The following is a 19,347-nucleotide window of genomic DNA, read 5'->3' on the forward strand; positions in this document are numbered from 1 at the left end:
GTTTAAAATGCCTGCAAATAAGGTATTTGTTCAAAGTCAAAAAGTGTTGTGTTTCTGGCTACTACCAATTTTACCTGGGGGATAGGAATTCAACCTTTAAAACTAGCTCTAGCACTGTCTACCAAATATTCAAATATTTTATCATGCTCACATATTCTTCTTATATTTTTCAGCCTTGTCTTCCTCTATCTCAAGCTCAGTACATGTGCAAGAGAATTCAGCTTTCTTTGAGAGAACAGAGCCATATTCTTGGTTTTATATGAAAAATAGCATATGCACCCATGTAAAAGGTAAGTTACATTTTGATGTTGGGTTGGGGAAAGAGTTTTTATCCTAAACTTAGAAAGAAAAAAAGAATAATGCAATAAAAATGTTTTTTTAAAAGATACGAGAATGATATAATTAACATCATGAATGTGATAGAAGAATTTAATGTGTTGTATAGCTTAAAATGTGAAGTTTTTATGACCATTTGGCAGGCAAAGCTAAAGAGCAGACTGGACTTTATTTCCTAAACACCAAAATATTCAACTATCTAAAAGCTGAAAGTACTCCTTTTTCTTCTTGAATCATTATGAGAGATCTAATACTGGAGTTAAGCTGATGTTGATATTTGCACATGTTCAGCATAATATTAGCTCCTAGTTGTATCTCACAGACAAAATCTCTAGACATACTATTACAAAAAATCACTTTTCTTTTTAAAATTTTCTGGATATTAAATGAATTTTCCTCTATGATCTTTTTCTTTTATTTAATCTTGAAAAATACTTTCAATTTTCATATTTTCTTCCTTGCCTTTCCACACTTTCCTCTGCTCTGAGCTCATTTCAGACTCCTGACTCAGAAAATCAGCTTTTCTCACTCTGAATAGGAAGTTAAGCAGCAGCAGGTCTGCTTGGGGTGCTGTGCTGCATGTGTTAAACACTCAAATGGGCCACAGCCACTTTGGTGCTTTCAATAAAACTCCTATTTTGTTACCTTTGTGAGGAAAAATCTCCAGCAGTGTCCTGTGGGATCGAGGTGCAGAAGAGCTGCAGTGCTACCATGCTTGGTATTTTTAGTATCCATGGGTTTGGTGGGTTTGTGCAACACATTGAATTGATGTAAAATATGGCAATACCATTACCTTCTCATTAGGTCGTCTTCATCCTTAAATGAATTGCCAGCTGATCAATCATTTTTCAACAAACATTGCAAGTGAGAGAAGGTCCATTATATTATCTAAATGTCATTAGTAAATAAATCAGGACCACATGTGCCTGGCTCAAGTGTGCCCCACACTTGCATCTGTTTTTTAGCACTTGAAAGTCACTGCATTGATGCCTATTGTGCCACCAAAGGGAATCAGTCGTGAGGAATCACTCCTCATTTCTGTTCCATTCCCAGATGCCTTTAATCTTGCTATGTGGCAAGTTGTCCAGATGGCCAGAGACCAGACTCCTTCCAAAAAGCAGGTGGTTTCAAACCCATGGTCTTGGCAGAGATTTATAGATATAAATAAAATACATCCTAAATGATAATAAAGATTCAAAACAACGTATTACAAGGGTATCATGAAGTGTTTAACAATGCCTTGTACATGCAGACATGTGTCCTTAACATACTTTTTAAGATGTATGTTAGGAAAAATTATCCCTGCCTAATGCTGAATAGATATCCCAGAAGTAGTGATTCTGCCTTACTATTATGGGAAGAGAAAATAGAAGAAAGTAGCAAGTTTGCAATTCCACTGTATCATGAGGAACAGCTGCCTGGCAGAGCTTTCTGCACACAGCAGGTAAAGTGTGGATGTGCTTTACTGGGGCTTTACTCTAATCCCAGCCCTACCTGAGACACAGCTGTGACCCTGATGATGCTGTGAAATCAGGGATCAGGTCACACAGCCAGGCATCACTGTGGGGCTCACAGATGCATTCTCAGATGCAAGCTCTTCCAAAAAACTTTGTCCCAGAGTATGAATCAAGAAGGGAGTTCAATGTGCCAGCTTTGGAAATATTTTTAGACAGCAGTAGAAACCTCAGAGGTCAGGAGATGAAGAAAACCCAAGGACAAAGGTTTGATGTTTCTCTCTGCTGGTGATAGAACAACAAGTACAGCTTAGAGCAAGGGACAGCTTTAAAGCCTTGGGTTTTCAAGCCAAGCATGGATGGGGATCAGACTCCCTGCTTATGTGAAAGTCAGGAAGGTGAGCCACTTGAAATCTATCTTTGGAGGTAACCTCTGGAGTCATCTGTATTGTCATTATGTTGAAGGATTTCATTAGATGCTGAGCAGAGAAGGGTAGCCCAGCAGGTTTCATTTATAGTCTCCCTTGCACAGTGTGAGAAATACAAAATGAATACACTTTTAAAGCTCTCCTGAAGATTTGTTGCCAAAGAGAAGTGGTCTGGTTTTCCAGTGTATTTGCTAGGCTTTAATTTCTGTCAGGCAGGAAGGGTAGGCTGAGGTGGATTACTTTAACCACTGATCTTCTCCTGGAGTTACTTGCCTGAGTTAAACCAGACCCTTCCTATGAAAGTAGGGAGACAGGCACTCCAAAGCCAGTGCAGCAGCAGGAGCTTATAAAATAAAATTCAAGTCCAAGCACAGAGATATAAAAATCATCTTCCCAAACCCAAAGCCTCATCTCTTCAATTCTTCTACTTCCAGTATACACACACCCAAAAAATCTCCAGTCATATTTCAGCCTGTTTGGCTGGCTGATTTGCCATCTGGGGGTTGAATGACACAGAGCCCTACAGGTGGAATCACAAAATATTCTGAGTTAAAAGGGACCCACAAGGATCACGAAGTCCAACACTTAAAGTGAAGGGCCCATACAGGGATTGAGCCCACGACCTTGGCATTATTAGCACCCTGCTCTGGCAGCTGAGCTGATCTCCGGGTCTGACAGCCAATGGTCTGGTCTGAGAAACCTCTGATGTTTTAGGTAAAGTTCCAGGCAGTTTTTTGACACTGACAAGAATAGGAAGAATAGGAACCCCACTGTAAATGTGTTTTGAAGACTACAGTAAGGTTTAAAAGTTCTGCACAGGTGTTTAAAGCAGGAGTTTGGGCTAAATAAGCAAAGGAGCTTTTGTTCCTTTGAGCTCTTATTCCTTGTTTACAGCAAAGACTCCAAAAGCTGCAGATATTAAAGTTCAAAGACTATGGGTTTCCCATTTCCCTTTGAAAAAGGTTGTTTATTCATCTCTATGTACTTGTACAATTTAGCCAAGCTGCATCAATGAAAATTGGGGATAAATAATGTATTACACTTATCTGTCAATTAATGATTAATTTCCATTCAAAATAAAGAAATAAGTTATGTTTCATCAGTCTCAAACTAATGTTTCAATTTAATTATAAATAATTCAATACTTATGTAAATCACACACTTTCTTTGGAAAGCTTCCAGCGAGAAAAGTCAGAAGGCAAAGCAACAGCATTTTCTGATTTCAATAAGCCAAATATGATACATGTGCTTCCAGTGGGCACACCTGTAAACTATTCTGCTCCCCTGCTCCTCGTTTCAGTGACAGTGCAGAGATTGGTTGGATTGAGACAAAGGCATAACCCACTGTGATATTCACTTCATGTGTACATCAGCTGAGTGCTACCCCCAAAAGCCAAGAAAATGAACAAGCTACACAAGCAAAGTGGATAATGTGATCATCCCCTTACAGCTGGAAAACTGAATCAGGGAACAAAATTAAAAGATTGTGAAGAAATCTGATGACAAAATTAGAAACTGAATCCATGTTTCTTGAGTCCTACAACACTATACATAATCCTCCAAAAGTGACAACTTTCTATGCAACTAGGGGCAATCATACACAGTATTTTTCTTTAAATAGAAGTTTTAGTAAATTATACACATACATACATACATACATATATACAAACACAAACAGCAGCTTATTTATGCATGTTAGCATCCTTTTTTTATTATTTACATAAGGAATCAGACAAAAAAGATAAATTGTAAAAACAGAAAATGGATCTATGCCAAGTATATGTAATTATGATGCCCTACTTTGGGCCATGAAAGCATTTTGGCAAACATGAGCAAATGGTTCTAAAGGCTGTGCTTATAATGTTCAAATTAATTTTCAATAATAGAATGAAATCAATTAAAAAGGCATCTTGGGAGGAAGGGTATGGTAGCCAAAACCACACAAGAACAACTCCAGCAACAGCTGAGTGGCTGCCAAGCCGTATGCCAGTGTGAAGTACAACAGAAATGTGTGAACAACAGATTTGGAAAAAAGGTAGGAAAAAAAGACACCTGTGATTATCATTCTAGCAAAAAGGTAACAGCTTAGGATATATGAAAAGACCTTGTTTGGCCTATTTCACTAAGTATAGAACACAGCTTTAATGATACTCAGAGACTGAGTAAACCTATGAAAGGTTTCCTCTCTGTTCAGGAAAAAAAAAATAGCAAGTTTCAGAACTGAGAAATAAACAGGTATACTTTTACTGTCTTGTTTTGGCAGAAAATCCTCTCCCTTTTACAGTAAGCCAGCATGGATCTCTTTATGTCCCCATTGCAACTGGGACTAATAAAACACCCAACAGAAACCACATGAGAAATAATCTTTAGTTAGAAATCAAGGAGAAACTACCATGGACAGAGTTTGCTTTACCCAAATCCTGCGGGTTCAGCAGACTCCCAGCATACATCCCAATTTTAGAAGCTGTTGACTACAAGAGGCTTGAATCCCTCCAGAATCAACTTGATTGGGAGATCTTACTCTTTTTCCTGCTCTTATCTGTGAAGATTGTACACTTTGAATGCTTGATAAATAAATATTCCTCCCTTAGAACTGTTACTGGCTAGCACCAAGTGGGAAATGCATTTGAGTTATTGCTCATGGGAACAGTCTTGCAGACTGGCCTCAGGAGAGCTCTAGCGTAGTTAAAATCGATACTGTGTTTTAAGAGAATCTCTCTTGAGGGTTTCAGTGCCATCTGCCAAGGCATGGGAACACAGCAAAACCTCCACTTGCTTTGGGACTGCAGAGCATTTTCACAGATCTGGTGATGGCTCAGGTACAGGCAGCAGTGCAGCTCAGCTCTTACCTGGCTCACTGGATGGTGTCTGAGTGAGCTGGGCTGAAGCAAGGTCGAGCACAGCTTCGTGGCAATGCACTAGCCATAGATACAAACACTGGCCTTCTGATGACACCAAACTGAGGGGTGGAACTGACACACCTGAAGGACAGGATGCCATCCAGGAGGACCTGAAAAGCTCAATAAGTGGGCCCATGGGGATCTCATGTGGCTTAACAGGGCCAAGTACAAGGTGCCGAACCTGGTGTGGAGCAGCCTTCAGTACCAACACAGACAGGGGAATGAACAGATCCAGAGCAGCCCTCCTGGGAAGGACTAAAGGGATGAAGAGGGACTTAATAAAACAACATGTAGTGACAGGATAAGAAGAAATGGCTTTAAACTGAAATAAGGCAAGTTTAGATTAGATATGAGGAAGAATTTTTTTACTCTGGAGGTGGTGAGACAGTTTACTCAGAGTAGATGTGGATGCTTCATCCCTGCAAGTGTTCAAGACCAGGTTGGATAAGGTGTTGAGCAAGCAGGTCTAGTGAAAGGTGTCCTTCTCTATGGCAGGGGGCTGGAACAGGATGATCTTTACAATCCCTTCGTGCCCAAGACATTATATGATTTTATTGCAAGTGATAACAACCACCACAGAAGCATTTGTCCAGCTCAACCCCAGATGCTTGATCATTTACACTAATTGTGGGTAACATGTAGAAGGGGTTTTGTTATGACCAGGAAACAGCTGGAATTCTTTGAGAGTTCAAAGAGCCTGCAATGAGCAAAAATGACAAATGTGTATTTATGGCTCTTTAACTATTGAAAGACACTATAAACCATATCTAGGAACTGAAAGGGGGAAGGCGGCAGTACAATGTATTACAATTCTTCTGAAAAATGTTACTGTTGTTTATAGAACTTTGAGCTTAATTAAATGCTTAAATGAATTTTTTTTTTCACAACTTCTTGCCTAGTTTCTCTTGGCTTAAACATAAGAGGTATCTAAGATACCCAAATGAGTATGTGAAATGAAAACAGGGAAGAACTGAAGCAGTTCCTGGGCTGCCTAAGGTTAAATAATGTCTGTGGAAAAGTTTCTTGTCATGTAAATTTGATCAATTTTTCTCTACTTACAATCTCCCATTCAAAGTTCTGCAAAAGCCATGGAATTATTTTGCAAACATTTTGCCTTTGTAATTAATATCTCATACTTCAAGCAGATATCTTCAGAAAAAAATTTTTGCCATTCTACTAAAAATTTTGCCCATATTGAATGAAAATGCTTTTATAGTCAGGAAATTGTTTTCCAGTATCTTGGTACTATTGATCTTCTTTCTGAATTAGTTGTTTAAATCATCCTTGATTTCTACTGAGTTTTCAGTACACACAGTCTTAGTTCTCTTTGATCCTTTGTTCCCAAGCACTTCATCTTCCATCTAGATCACATCAGCAGATCCCATAGCTAAAACTCTCTGCTCTTTCTTCCAAATGGCTGTGAACTCAGATAACTTCCCACTGTGCTCTCTGTGCTTCCTCCCAGCCCTTCAGTGCAAAGGCCCAGATTCAACAGGACAGACAATGAACATTCATATTTCAGCTTAGCTTAGAGCTCTACAACCTGGACCGTTTATGGCACTGTTTTTGTTTTCATGAATAAAAATACATGAGTTTGAGTCCTTTGAATTGAAGACATAAAACTCAGTTTCTGTAATTTTAGGGTACTGCTTTAGCCCCTGTGAACTGCAGGAGAGAAGGGCTTTCAGAAACACTTCACCCTTTTTTTATTTACAGTTTGTAGGCTAAATATCCTCACACTGCAGTTCCTCACCCAGGGAAAATAGATAAATCTAGTTTCCATACACGGATTTTAGGCATTTAACAAGAATGTTTGAATTTCCTGTTTTCTTTTCTTTCTATAAGATTTGTTTAATCATGATGCTCCACTTAGCTGAACTTTTTTCAAGAACTGCTCCTAACTGTGGCTATGTTTTGTACTATATAATGTTGAGGACATATGACAAATATAGTTTTCCTATGAAATTTCACAACAAGAATAATTGCTTTTCTTTTTGTTTTTCAGCACAGCAGATCAAGAGTTGTTATGAGGAACAAACATCATAGTAATTGTATCTCTGGATTACTAGATGTGAATGTAAAATTCAGTATTGGAGAATATTGATCTTTAAGAGATTTTAATTTTTTACAAATTCCCCATAAAAATTATCTTCAGGGGCTATTTCATATACTTTTCATCCTGTCTTGAATGTTCTGGTTCAGATCACAGCTCCCAGTATCAGTAAATTAGCCATCCAGACAAATATTCAACTTTGCTTCAAAGACAAAGGGTTGATGTCTAATGTGAATAAGTAAGGGTAATTCATGGCAACAGAAGTGCCACTAATTCACAGCAGGTCAATAAAAGGAAAAATAATCACAAGCAGGTAAAAACACCTGCTCTCATCTGCACCTTCCCCTAAAAGCTTCCTGCCAGGACAGTATCAGAAATATGTATTCACTGTGACCCTGGGGAATGCAGGAACCCAGCAGCTGTAAGGACATCTCAGAAGAATGAAGATGCAGCTGATGCAGGGATTGTTTCTGCACACCCTGAAGCTGCACTGTGGCTGCTGCTGCTGCCACACCAGAGCTGTGCTGTGGGTTCTGGGGGTGCTGGGGTTACCGGGGGTGTGATCCATCTGCCGCTGTTGGTGAAATCCTCAAAAACTTGCAGAAAAGTAGGCATCTTGAGAACTATCCCATGGTTCAGAACCACTGGCAGTGGCTGAGAAAGAAGACACAGCATTGAACCCTCAGGCTGGAGGGTTTGTATCAATGGATCTCTCTCTTCCCATACTAGGATGTATGATTTGTGCCCAGTATCATCCACTGCTGCTAATTGCACCAATTTTGTAGCAAGCAGAAAAAAATACAGGAGAAATACTATGTTTGAGCCTACACATAAAGAAATGTGTTCACATTTCCCTTTACAGTGAATAGAAATCTTTTCCACTCCTTTCTATCAACTTTTGGAAGATTCTGTGGTTGATCTTACAGATAATTCTTTCCCCCAGTATTGTACAGCTCTGGTAGTGTTCACTGTCCTGTAAATACAAAGCCATTTAAGGAGACTGCCTGTTCTCAGCCCTTCTCTTTTCCCCTCTTCTCCTTTCCTCCAGCATCTTCATTTCCCTGCCTTGCTGTCCACAAGCTGCAGGCCACCAGAACCCGTTTATTTCCACGTGGACTCAGCCCTGGCCCTTAGTTTCTTCCTCAAGTGTTTACACTTATACAAAATTTATCATGTTTGACATCTCAAATCTTTGTTTTCAACAGCTGCCATTGGCTGTGGGTCCTGGAGGAGAGAGCAAGAAAGAATATCAAGGGTTGGTAAGTCCTTTAAAACATAGTAGGAAGCCTTTGGTTGCCATAGGGCTGAAGGACAATAAAAGACCCCATACAGACTAGGCAAAGCAGAAACACCTTTTCAGCAGGAGCAGCAGTGGTGTGAATTTCATTCTCCACATTCAAGGCCAAGGAACTCAGCTTACTCTACACCAGCCACAGGGTGCTCATTACTGGTGGTAATGGGGTGGCACACAAGAGTTTCTCAGAGAAATCTGTGTTTTACTGAAACCACTTTAAATATTTCAGAGCTGGTTAAATCTTTGGGGTAAACAGTGCATATTAAAAAAACACTAATTCCATAATATAATCTTAAATACATTGTAATTTTAAAGCAGCCCAGTATTAGCATATTTAAATTATGTACTTTTATGAACTCCAGTAGATAATGTGAATTTTAATTAGGAAGGTTTTTTTCTGTAATGAAAGAGAAAAGGATGTAACTTTTTACTAATTTGTTTTCTTCATTCTGATTTCTCAGCTAAATAATGAACTATATTAGAAAAATACTTTATTCCATATTTGCCCAAGAGACCTGAATGGTTCAATAGGAACTGCTTGTTCTTTCAGAGAATAGCCAAGCCAAGCTAATTAAATTCCAGGTTAAACTAGCTCATTCAGTTCAACTCCATGTGAATCTCCTCTCAGAATTTAATTAATTCTACTGATTCATCAATAATTTCCCATAAATATAACTGCTTAACACAATGACATGAGGCTGTTCCTTAAAATGCTGTGAAGAACATGAGTGCAGGCCCATCTGACAGGTCCCACTACTAGACCTGGTCCAACCCAATTGTGAGATTGTGATGAAAATCCTAGATGTGCTTGTGAGAAAATCCTAGATGGGATCTCATCAGTTGTCTCCATGATACAAGTGGGCAGAGCAGAGAAAAGCCTCTGGGAGTCTGACAGGAAACAAGCAGTGACTCAGGGTCTGCTCTCACCCTAGGTTAGAGCAACACCATTTAGCAAGGAATGCTCTTCCACTGGTTTTGATTCCCTACTGGGAAATAATGATTATTTGAATTCCTCAATGCCCAGTTCCCAAAAGATGATGTTTCAGAATTAAGTCAAAAACACAGAATAAAATAGTTTAAGGAATTGTATACCAGGATGCAAACAGCTCCAAAATAGCTATGCCTAAACTCTGAAATATTTCCAATCACACCTGTGCTGGCTAAATCCTGTTTTCCAGGTCCTGTAACGTCTTTTTCTTTCTCCTCCTCACACCAGAGGTATATCCAGAGATATAATTACTATTATGTTTGTCCCTCATGATAACTCTTGATCTGCTGTACTGAAAAACAAAAAGGAAAGCAATTCTCATTCTTGTTGTAAAATTTCATAGGAAAATTATATTTGTGTTATGTCCTCAACATTATAGAGTACAAAACATAGTCACAGTCAGGAGCAGCTCTTGAAAAAGGTTCAGCTAAGTGGAGCATCATGATTAGGAGCACTCACAGTGTTTGCCAGAGGGAGTTCATCCAGGAGGGATCCAGGTGGCTGAGAGGAAGTCTGGACTCCCAATAATACCATAACAAAACCTCTGAGCACAGTGTAACCAATTGTGTTTAAGCCAATGTTTAAGCTGTTCTGAACAAGGCTTCCTAAATTTGTTAAGAAGTATTGCTAAAGGGCAAAATCATTCTCTGCCTTCAAACTAACTTACTAAGAGGCAAATTCACAAAAGCACAACGGGGCTGAGGTAATGAAGCATCCATTCCTGCAAGCTCTCACTTCATACAGCAATACTTGAAATGGCAATGAACTTTAAAAAGATAAAAATAGTAAACATAATGACCAGGGTGGCATCAGAGGTTTTGAGGAACAAGTATTATGAAAGGAACTTCAAAAACACTGTCCCTTTCTTTATGACTTCTGATTTCTGAGCAATATAGTTGCATACTTCTGCATCATTAGTGTGATATTAATATCTCTTCAGTTGACCTGTGAGATTATCTGCTGTGAGAATATATGCCAATTTAAAAAGCAGCTGCAAGTGTGAATGTTTTGACCAGACTTAAGCAAAAAACAAACAAGAAAAGCTCAAAATGGCACTTTGGGTTTTGCCTTTCCTATTTAAACTCAGGATCTGGCACAATATTCTACACCAACTACAAAGCTCCACTTTTCTTCTATCATGAAACATCAAAGAGCTAAATTGTAGGAACTGTGTGAAGAACAGGGTAAAAGTATCTCAGTGTATTAAGGTATGGGTTGTACAAGGCAAGACATTTCTCTAAGTCTGATGCTGCAGACCTTTTATCTTTTCAAAGTGTAAAATTCATAGTAACCAAGTTAAGCAATTTCTGGTTTAAAACATTAATTCTGTGGATGATTCATTGTGTTCTGAAAAGTCTTTCAAGAGAAAGTACAGCCCTCTGAGCAGGACAACACTAAAGATCTGTGTATGAAGACCAAATTTTTAGACTTTATTTTTCTGTCACCTGTCTAATCTGACACCACTACATGGAGTAACGCAGAGTCTTCATTAGCTAGTTTTTATAGATTTCACATTTTTATCACCACTGTGTCCTGGGTTTTGTTCTCTTAAAACAAAGTAAGCTGGGCAGTTCTTGCAGCCAGATAAATGTTGCCTCTTAGGTCACAATTATGTCATTAGGGGAAGAGTGCTGACCATAATTACATTTTCTAGTCTGAGTATCTAAATATTTATAGAAAAAATCTTTATTTATTTCTATAGTGTATAGAATCAAGTTAATAATCCTCTTTTTTGTAACTGAAGTGGGATGAGATGAGAATTAATCATTGATTTATATACAGGCAGAAGGGAGAAATGAAACTGGATGAAGTTACAGTTCAGCATAAAACATTGCCTTTAAACTATTTATTTTCCTAAAAGTTTTGTCCTCAAACATCTACTAATGCATCCAGCTCTCAGAGAGTAAACAGATATATGTGGTGGGTTGACCCTGGTTGGATGGCACCAAAAATGCTCTGTCACTGCCCACTCATTTGGGCAGGGGAGAGAAAACACAACAAAAGTCTCATGGGTCAAGATAAGGGCAGGGAGAGATCACTCCCCAGTGACTCATGGCAAACTGGACTCAAAGTCAGAAAATTAGTTTAATTTATAACCAATCAAATCAGAGGTCGAGTAAAGAGAAATAAAAACCAAATCTTAAAACAGTTTCCCCCCACCCTTCCCCTTTTCCAAGGTTCAGCTTCACTCCAATTCCTCTTCCTCCTCGTCCCCTGCAGCAGCACAGGGGGACAGTGAGTGGTCAGTTCATTATTTGTCTCTGCCACTCCTTCCTCCTCAGGTGAGGACTCCTCACACTCTTCCACTGCCCTAATGTGATCCTCCCAAGGGATGCCGTCCATCAGGAACAGGTTGCTCCACTGTGGGTCCCCTATGGGGTCACAAACCTCCTCCAGTGTGGGCTCCTCTCTCCATAGGCCACAGGTCCTGCCTGGAGCCTGTTCCAGGGTAGGCTTCCCACAGGGTCACAGCCTCCTTCAGGCACCCACAGCTCCACTGTGGGGTCCTCCATGGGCTGCAGGTGGATCTCTGCTCCCCTGTGGTCCTTCATGGGCTCTGTGGGCACAGCTGCCTCTCCATGGGCTGCAGGTGGATCTCTGCTCCCCTGTGGTCCTTCATGGGCTCTGTGGGCACAGCTGCCTCTCCATGGGCTGCAGGTGGATCTCTGCTCCCCCATGGTCCTTCATGGGCTCTGTGGGCACAGCTGCCTCTCCCTGGGCTGCAGGTGGATCTCTGCTCCCCCATGGTCCTTCATGGGCTGCAGGGGCACAGCTGCCTCTCCCTGGGCTGCAGGTGGATCTCTGCTCCCCTGTGGTCCTTCATGGGCTCTGTGGGCACAGCTGCCTCTCCATGGGCTGCAGGTGGATCTCTGCTCCCCCGTGGTCCTTCATGGGCTCTAGGGGCACAGCTGCCTCTCCATGGGCTGCACCAGGGGCTGTAAGGGAATCTCTGCTCCAGCACCTGGAGCACCTCCTGCCCCTCCTTCTGCACTGACCTTGGGTCTGCAGGGTCTTTCCTTTTGCAGTTGCACAGGAGTTTTTTCCTCCTTCTTAACTCTTTTATCCCAGAGCTGTTACACCATCACTGATGGGCTTGGCCTTGGTAGGTCCATCCTGGCCTTGGCATCGGCTTTGTTAGGCATGGGGAGCTTCTGACAGATTCTCACAGAAGTCACTGCTCCCACTACCAAACCCTTGCCATGAAAACCCAATTTAAAATATAACATGAGAAATTTAACAAACAGTCTAGACAAGTTGTATGGTCAGTTAGAACAACTATTTTCCCTCAATGCAGTCAAATCTTGATTGCAAACTGCTGGAAAATTTCAATGGTGATACCACTTTTAATTTAATAAATTACCAGATGCATTCCTAGCAAAACTTGACATCAGAATCACTTGTATAGGTAAGCATTCAGTTCATACATCCTCCTCCTGAGCACTGTTTTATTCTTGGCTTTTTACAAGGTCCCGTGGACTTCTGGCTGAAGTTCCCACAGCAAAATTCAGCAAGAAAGATTGCAGAGCCAGGAGATCAGAATCCAGCCACAGAAAGAATAAGAGTAAAATTAGCCAAACTGTGCATAAAAGCAGCTCTTTAGAAATTAAAATATTAGAGCTGTGGTCTCAGTCTGTAATGTCTCAAAAGACAGTTGTAAAAAATTCTTTCTACAACTTGGTAACGTGATATGTTATGGCATAGGATGTGTGTTCACCATGTTCCTTGAAGGTGCTTTTTTTAGAACCTGGTGGCACATGTTGTACAAGGACCACCCTGAGCAGCAAGAAATAGCTGGCAGCAGGTGAGACTCGTGCCTGAAAAAGCCATCTGTTCCTGTAACCTGCCTCAGCACTCCCCAAGCAGCATCCTCCCAACTCTGCAGGCAAAGGTGTGTGTGGTCTAATCCTTCACCACAACACCTCCCCATGGAGGAGCTGTAAATGCCCTACCACCAACCTGCTTAATGAGACCAGATTGCTCTTCCAAGGTCACCAATGATTCGTTGTTCCTTTAGTTCTCTGAAGGAAGAAAATAGACTAAAATTGCTTTAGTTCAGTAAGGGAGAATCTGTTGGTAAAACCCCAGTTCAACTTCACTGAAATATATTCAGATACTAATAATTATATAAATTCTTGAAGAGCAAGTTTTATTGAGAGTTCTTTTCAAAAAGAAAAGCACAGGATACAAATGAGATGGTGAGAAATAATAATGAACACTTGCACCATCTCTGATATCAGAATGATGCAAGAGATCATGCCTAGATGTCATACTTTGGAAAATATAATCTGCTGACTTGATTTCATCTATTATTCACCAGTAACAAAGATTGTATATGACAGTCACAAGCAACTTAATTGAAAATAATTACTGAAACTCAGGAATGTTTGAAGAATCCATGTTAGTCAATTATCAAGATTGCTAAAGATAAAGGGAGTCCTGTACATGATTATTTTTTTTAAGAAGGCATTTTTAATTAAATTTATTCATGGACTAATTAGCAAACACACTTATAGAGTCTCTAAAATTCTATTGTGTTCAAACAGTAAGAGCTATATTTTGGAGGATGCTACTACACTCTTCATGGATAGCAAAGATATTGAATGCTGTTCTTGCTTTAAAAAAATCAGAGCAACCCTGTGTACAGAGAAGAAAAGTCACCATAATAGTGAACATCACAGACATTGCATAACGTTTGATCAGATGAATAGATGTGTGCTACAATCTGACAGCATTGCAATTACTGGAACACAGCAAACTTGTCACTTCATATTGCTCCATCATTTTGAAGCCCTGGAGCTGGTGATGTTTTATCTACTCTTTGTCCTTACCTTTTTTTTTCCCTGAGAAAACCACATGAAACCCCTATGGTTGCATTGTATTCCTGTTTCTGTGCTGTATTACAAATGCCAAGCAGGAAATCTGAAGTTTATTTAGGACACTAGTCAAAGCCAAGATGTAAAACTTGGGTTGTCATACAGGCATGAACCACAGAAAGCCATGTCATGTAGCTTTAGGGAAGGCAACATCCACAACTCAGGAGGAAAGATCTTAGAGCCATCAGTGTCAGAACTCTGAGTCTGTGAGCAGCAATAGCTGAAGTGGGACAACAGAGCAGTGAGCAGAGTAAGGAAGGCTATTCAGATGGAAACAGATATTGAATAAAACTTTGGGATGATCAAAGGTCTTTTTTTTATTGTGGTGTGAAGTTCTGATTCTTTCCATTTTTATTTCCCTCAGAAAAACAAACTGTAATTATAGAAACTCCAGAGAAGGGCATCTAAAACATTTAAGCAGCTGTCTTAGAAAGAGAGACAAAATATTTTGAAACTTCAAATTGCCAAGATGAAGACTGGAGAGTCATACGGTTGGGATTTACAAAAAAACATGAATAGTACATTAAGTTAAGATGGAAGATTAACTGTATGGAGACCTCAGGAGATCATCTTCTGACCTCAGAAAGTCACCTGGTCATACTTTCTGCTCAAAAAAGGACAACTTCAGATACGGAAGGTTGTGTAAATTCAGTCTGGAACTGGCATTTGCCAAGTCCTGCAATATTACAAATAAGGAGCACTGAAACTGATGGGCAATAAGTTAAAACAGATAAAATAAAGTACTTTTTTACCTAGAGAGTAATGAGAATTTCTGTTATGATGGTTTTTGCAGACTAATAATTAAAGCATGTTCAAGAAGCTGTTAGGCAAGTTCACAGACAACAGATGCACAGCCAGATTACAAAGGTGTATGCAGGGATGGACCTGCAACATCCCTAATCTAATTTTGGGAAACAGCAAGGGTGATGACCTGTGGAGAGTGGGGTTGCTCTTAAAAAAGAATCTCCAACAGTCATTCTTGGGAACAGGATAGATGGAGCACTGAACATCATGGGTAATTCCTTATGGTCCTATTCTGTCCTGAACAGCTGAACAGCTCTGTTGAAAAGCTTATGTGCAAAACAGAAACTGTTTTTTGGTTTTGTTGATTTGGCTTGTTTCCTTTTTTTCTACCATGTCCTATATATGTCTGAATAAATATTGAGCCTGGAGCTTTAGAAACAGAACAGGCTTGCACAAGACTGTAGCATCACAGGTCCTTGTCCTTTCCCTGCATTGTTCAGGGCACCAGAAGCCATGAGGCTGGGATGATGTAATGCTGTGTTCTCAGCTGCAGGATGTGCAATGTCTCCCTGTCTTATGTAAGGTAGAAAGGACAGAGGATTCATCCCAGCTTTGCTATTTCTGTAAAATGCTCAAGTACCTGGTAGATTCTAATCCTAAATGAAAAGCAAATGGCTCTCCTGCAAAGATTTCCATCTCCTGTTATTTCCAAAATAATATCTTCAAAATTACTTTCCTGGAGGATTCAGTGAATATTTCTATAGTATGAGATTTGTTCATTTGAATTTACATACCTAAATCAGATCTGCTTCTTTTGGTATACCCTAATCCAGACTTGGACTGTCTCTCAGATATGCATTGACTTGCATCTTGATCAATAAGATTAAAGAGCCTTTTTCTTACCTTGTTGCAGAAAAATACTTAAAAAGCTGTGATAAATGTTCTGTGTCTCAGACTAAAAATGATATCTCTCCTACATGCAGATAAACAATTTCCTAGGCAACTCACAAAAAAATTACATACAGAGATATTGCTGAAGATTTTAATCTCTTTAAAATATTCATGCTTTCTTTTAAGTAATCAAAATTTATTCTAATTACATACGGGGTAAAGAACCAATTGAAGGAAAAATCTTGCAGAAATTCTCAATACTGACATGCAATTTTTAATGTAGTTTCTTTCCCAAATTGCTATGATGATGAGTTAAAGTCCATAATATTTTGTGGGCATCAAAGAGTACTGCTTAATATCATATGAATAGAATAATTAAAATAATCATCTAATTACTAATAACTCTTTTTAAGATGAGAAGCTAAGCTCAATTACTGACTAATGAAACACACTTCTGTGCTGGCCAGGGGAATTTACAATGACTGTTTAGTGATCTCTTGATACATATCTTCAAAGGACACATAGACTCCTCAGAACACAGAATACATGGGCATTCCCTGAACATTGGGATCACTCCTTTCACTTTTCTCTCCTATCCTTGTTCCAGAGGAGAGGAGCCCTCCAGTGCTTACAGGAGTTTGCATTTGGGTTGCTGGTGACCTACTTGAAACAGATGGAGAGAGAACAGCCTATTCTTATCCTCATGGTTAGTGTGCCCCTCTCTGCAATAGGCACTTTGAATTCAAACCCTGCAATTTCTCTGTCTCAGACAGACCCCAAAAGTGGTCTCATATTCCAGTAAATGCTTTCAATAGCAGCCTGCACAACTCCCTGTTGGTTGTCACCACCTTACAGGTACCTGTGGAAATTCAAGCTGTGAATCCCACCTTCTTCCAAGCCCCTCTGCCAGGCTGCCAGGCAGTGTCTGAGCCCAGCAGACAGCAGGGTTCCTGGCCACTGACCTCAGTCCTGCAATGCCTGGCATCTCCTTTAGTTTCAGTAGCTACCTCAGCAGTACAAATCCTGCTCCCAGAGCTCTTAGCTGTCAAGTCTGCAGATTTTGCTACAACAATGCCTACGTCTCTGTTTTAATATAGCCCATGGGCTTTGTTGGCTTAAGCTCCCCTCTGGAACATCAGAATAACATCAGGTTCCTATCTCTGAGGTCAACTACACTAAAGACAGTGAGAAATGCAGCCATTCCAGTCCTGTCCTGCACAGTGGTGCACATCCTCAAGACAGCTAGGCTGCTGGTCCCTTTGGGTTTTTTGTGCAAAACCTAACCTACAAAAAAAAGTCCTCAGTCCAGCTAAGTGAGGCATCATCAGGTGCCTCAGTGAAAAAATAAGAAGCCCATTTTCTGCAGGAAAGCTTGTCACAGATTCAGCAGGAGGATGTGCTGTCCTCAGCCAGCCAGCCCCCGTAGGTTTTTAGCAAGCCCTGTGCTGCTGAAGGTGCCCTCTGGAATTATGTCATGATTTAAATCATACCTCACATGTTGCTCACTGCTCATTTTTTGGGTCAGCATAATGCTGTGGGGTTGGGGATTTTTTCCCCTCTGTGATATCTGTATTTTGAGTTGTCGCTTTATTCTTTTTAGCTCAGCCTTCCAAAGCCACACTGTGCACTTTTATAGCTCTGCAGATGTTACATGATCCAATCTCCTCTTCTGCCTCCTACACTGCAGTTTCTACTCTGACCAGCTGTTCAGCAATGTGTGTCCTACAGCCCTATGAACAAAATCAAAGCACTAACTCTGAGGTGGTGTGGCTGTTCAATGAGTGATGCATCCATGGTGGTGGTCTTTGCCATCTCCCTAGGACTTGGGGAAGAATGATAAAGCTGCTCGTAACTTGATAAATCAGTGATCGGGGAACTGGTTGTTACTTTGTATTTTTAATGGTCCATTGGGAAAAGGTGACATATAGTGGCCAGTTCTGCTTGTGTTCGCTTTTGATTTTTGTTCTCCTTGATCTCTGTCCCAAAACAAAAGGTCACTCATAAAATATCAGAACAAGTGAAGCTTTTTCTTCTCTCAAGATAAGAAGAAATTTATATATATATTTGGGGAGCCTGCAGTTTTTTACCATATCACAGATGGCTTTTCACCTAGAAGCTCTGTTTCGACACCTGATATTTCTAGTCAGTAACTACTTATTTTGCAAAAATTTATTTGAATTAAAAGGAAACAATTCTGGAGTTTGGTACCATCTAATGCAAGGATAGAGAACACTGATCTCTGTTTTTAAGACAAGCTTTCAGGGAAAGTCTTGAGATGGCTTCCTGGGCTGTCTGAAAAGAGCCAAGGAAGATGTGCAGCAGAACTATTTCCTTTCTTAGGTTTTATTCAGGTCATGTAACCAAAGAAGCACCAACCCAGCCCATGTAAACTCTCCTGTGCACCCCAAGGTACCCACTCCTCCCACTGACCAGAGAGGCAGAGAAGATAACAGACTAGAACCTGAAGGCCTTAGAGTCAAGAGAAGGGAATCCATGCCTAAAATTTCAGAGATATATTTTAAAATATTTCTCAAACGTAATTTGCGATTTTGGGCTCCATTCTTTCGCTTGTACATGACTGAAATTTACTTGGCGCTAATTCTACTTGAATGGCCAACATTTCACAGCTTAACCAAGGAAAGGAAATGCTTCTTCTACTTCTCTAGGAAAAAAAGAAATAACATATTTTCAAGATACTTATAGAAAACCCTTGGAAATATTATTATTTTAAAGCATCTTTGTTGCATTAGCCACAAAAAGGTGGTATTAGAAATCACTCTCAAAAGTTAGCCACAGAACAGAAAATGAAAGGAAACAGAGGAAAAGAGCTGAGCAAGCCCAGTTGCTCCTTGTTTATTGCTTCCTTAAGGCTCAGGCATTAATAAATTCAAGATATGAAACAGTCTCTGCAAATATATTCCTGCAGAGTTTTAAAATTAATAATAGCTTCTGCATTGGGGCAGACTACACATTCTGCCCATGGAAACTCCAGCTGATTTTAAGGCCTTTCTGATTATCCTGGTGTCCTCCTTCATGAGCAATACCATATGTTAAAGAGGTTGAAAACTGGCTATACTGTTTTATACTGAGCTCCTGCTGGTCTGGCCAGGTGGACTGTCCCAAGGATGTCAATGCCCTCCAGCAGCACTTTAAACACAACAGCAGCCAAATGGCTGAACTGAATTTCTGTGGGCTCAAAGCAGGCATAGAAACACTTCCACTCAGAAAGATTCATTTTTCTGCAGGAGACAGAGACCCCGTGCTTCTGCCTGCTAAAAACTGTGGCAGGGATAGCCAATGAGGAATAAGACAGGAAGGTGTTCCCTCCACCTGTCCCGTAGCTTTGCTGCAAAAGATTGCAGGAAAATTCATCACTGTACAGCAA

General features: G+C 40.2%; 1 long non-coding RNA gene across 2 annotated transcripts in view; it reads left to right on the forward strand.

The window, feature by feature from the left end:
* Nucleotides 1-15,173, forward strand: part of LOC143693539 (uncharacterized) — a 65,976-nt gene extending 50,803 nt beyond the window's left edge. Inside the window, exons 4-6 of one of the 2 annotated variants that reach the window (XR_013181301.1) lie at nucleotides 174-290; nucleotides 8,377-8,430; nucleotides 14,692-15,173. This is a non-coding gene — a long non-coding RNA (uncharacterized LOC143693539). The remainder of the gene's footprint in view (nucleotides 1-173; nucleotides 291-8,376; nucleotides 8,431-14,691) is intronic. The other variant, XR_013181302.1, reaches the window with a different exon arrangement.
* Nucleotides 15,174-19,347: the final 4,174 nt, after the last annotated feature.

The sequence above is a fragment of the Agelaius phoeniceus genome, chromosome 3, assembly GCF_051311805.1.
Source record: "Agelaius phoeniceus isolate bAgePho1 chromosome 3, bAgePho1.hap1, whole genome shotgun sequence".
Classification (NCBI taxonomy): domain Eukaryota; kingdom Metazoa; phylum Chordata; class Aves; order Passeriformes; family Icteridae; genus Agelaius; species Agelaius phoeniceus.